Source organism: Thamnophis sirtalis, unplaced genomic scaffold (assembly GCF_051295495.1).
Source record: "Thamnophis sirtalis isolate CommonGarterSnake01/CBP01778 unplaced genomic scaffold, rThaSir2_p1.2 scaffold_18, whole genome shotgun sequence".
Taxonomy (NCBI): domain Eukaryota; kingdom Metazoa; phylum Chordata; class Lepidosauria; order Squamata; family Natricidae; genus Thamnophis; species Thamnophis sirtalis.
This window is the reverse complement of record NW_028261398.1, coordinates 1,182,221-1,184,886: the sequence shown is the minus strand read 5'-3', so window position 1 is coordinate 1,184,886 and position 2,666 is coordinate 1,182,221. Positions and strand designations below refer to the sequence as shown.

Sequence of the window (2,666 nt, the reverse complement as noted above, 5' to 3'; positions counted from 1 at the left end):
CTGAGATATTGGAAGACTGCTATCATGTCTCCCCTAGTCCTTCTTTTCATTAAACTAGACATATCCAGTTCCTGCAACCGTTCTTCATATGTTTTAGTCTTCAGTCCCCATTTTTGTTGCTCTTCTCTGCACTCTTTCCAGAGTCTCCACATCTTTTCTACATCGTGGAGACAAAAACTGGATGCAAATATTCCAAGTGTGGCCTTCCCAAGGCCTTATAAAGTGGTATTAACACTTCATGTGGCCTTGATTCTCTCCCTCTGTTGATGCAGCCTAGAACTGTGTTGGCTTTTTTGGCAGCTGCTGCCCACGGCTGGCTCCTATTTAAATGGTTGCCTGCTAGGACTCCAAGATCCCCGATTCACAGTTACTGCTATTGAGAAAGGTATCACCTGTAATGTACCTGTGCATTTGGTACCACTATTGATTGAGGATGGGCAGTTTTTTGTTTTTTTGCTACTAAGCCATCTCCATCTTTCATTCCAGCCTCAGTCTCCCCTGTTAGCCCTGTGAAGGAATCCAGCCTATTTATTTTATTAAGTTTAAGCACTACCCATCTCACAGTTCAACAAGAAGCACAACCAGGAGGAACAGCCCTGTCTTTGTTGCACGGCTGCATTCACAGAGCCTCGCAAGGTGCTGGGTTCCCCCATGGAAATGGAGATGGGGTAGGCTGCCCTACGATAGCCATAGGGTAGCCCATCCCCATCCCCATCGGGGGAGCCCAAATCAAGATTGGACTGGAAACCAGGGGAAGAGGGGGTGAGACTGTGAGGAAGGGGGAGGAAAACCAGGGCAACAGACCCCCCGACAAGCTCTGGGGGAAGAGAACAGGGCAGCCCCTCCTGCAAGACTCCAGCATGGCTTCAAATTTACCCAACCTCAGCTGTGAAAGCCCTTTTAGTGTCAGTGTTCCAAATATCATCCAGAACTAAACCAGAGTCCAAGGCAGAACTTTCCTCAAACTTCCAATTTATGAAGAGACACCCGAATCTGAAAGTTTCTGGGGTTTCCCACCCAGTTGAAAGTTGATGATCTAGTCCACCCCCCACACACCCACAAGTCCATCCCATGGTCCAATCTTCTTCCGCCACGCTGGCAGTTCCACCCATCCACTTCCGATCAGGTGCAGAGACAAAGGATGGCCTTGGGCTTCTAGAAAGGAATGTTTTATTTTGACAACAACGTCCTACTCCTTACTATTCCCCCTCCCAATTCCCCACTAATGAAACAGCATAGTAAAATAAGAGAGGGAGTGGCAGGCCAAAGATCCTAAAAGGAATATGACTGCAGGCCTGACACTTAGCCTACCCCACAGGCACGTGGAGGAGAAAAGAGCAGGGAATGCTATGTGGGTTACTTTGGGCCCCTGAATGTTAACTAAACAAACAAACGTGGGTTTTTTGAGGGGGTCCAGACGAGGCAGCAGCAAAAGCAGCTTGTGGGGCAGTTGGGACGCAGGGGAGGAAGGCCTGGGTGGCTGCAGAGAAGGGACACGGGAGAGCTACCCTTCAAACCCTTCCCACTAGCCACATGGGTAATTGAGTTCATTGGGCAGCCAAGAGAAGCATCCTTGCCCCAAAGGCTCCTCTTGAAGGCCTCCAAGGAAGACCAGGGGGGATCTGAAGTGAAGCGGCAGGAGGGACGGTCATCTGAGATGTCCACCAGGTGGATCCAAAGTGGGCGATGGGCCCAGGAGGTACTGGTGGTCTCCCCCGGGAGGCTGGCCAGAATTGGACCAGCAGCCCCCTTCCTCCAGCTGCTGGGAAGAAAACTAAGGCGATGTTTGAGCTTTAGTAGACAGGAAGGGCCAGAAGGGAGGTAGGAGGGCAAAAGGAAAAGGGGGAGTTTGGCCGCAGCAATTATTTATTTATTTCAAAACGGTGCCCCCCTTCCTTCTACCATGAAGGAGATGCGGACCTTCGTAGCCCCTATCTTGAGTTCGGCAAATCTGGCTGAGATGAGGGAGGCTTTGTGTGGTGGAGGTACTTGGGATCGGTCTAAATCTATGGATCCTGAGAAACGGAGAGGATCTTCGCATTGCGCAGCGCAAGGACAAGCAAATCGGTAGTAAACCGGTTAGCAACCCACCACTGGTCCGGTTGATCTGCAATTTCCTGGAACTTGGTCTGAAAGTCCCCATACCAAATGAATAGGTATAAAGCAGAGGTTCCCAAACTTGGCAACTTTAAGACTTGTGGACTTCAACTCCTAGCTCTGCTGGCTGGAGAATTCTGGGAGTTGAAGTCCACAAGTCTTAAAGTTGCCAAGTTTGGGAACCACTGGGATAAAGGAGCTGGTCCCTGGCTCAACAGCAGTAACTGTGAGAGGGATCCAAGTCTCAGCCAGCAGGGTGCTGCCTCTTCCAAAAACGGCAATCCAGTTCTAGGCTGCGTCAACAAAGGGAGAGTTTCAAGATCATGGAATTTGTTTCATATTGCACTTTATACATTTGCACTTTATTTGTTCATTGCATGTTAAAGAAGAATTATTATTCAAGTACATACAAATAAATACTGCAACGGAGCTTGCCATCAAGGTCATAACTAGGGACGGTCATAAAGAGGGTCGGTCACCTGACCAACCAGAACGTTATTGGGATATTTTAAAGGGCTTTGCTGATGTGTTCCCCAGCCAAGGGGGCAGTTTTAGACAGAGCCACGTGG

General features: G+C 49.3%; 1 long non-coding RNA gene across 1 annotated transcript; it reads right to left on the bottom strand.

Annotated features, from left to right (window-relative positions):
- Positions 1–955: 955 nt before the first annotated feature.
- Positions 956–2,037, bottom strand: LOC148042317 (uncharacterized). Its single transcript, XR_015695214.1, has 2 exons — positions 1,921–2,037; positions 956–1,155 (listed from the first exon to the last, which is right to left on the bottom strand). It is a non-coding gene; the product is annotated as an uncharacterized LOC148042317 (long non-coding RNA).
- Positions 2,038–2,666: the final 629 nt, after the last annotated feature.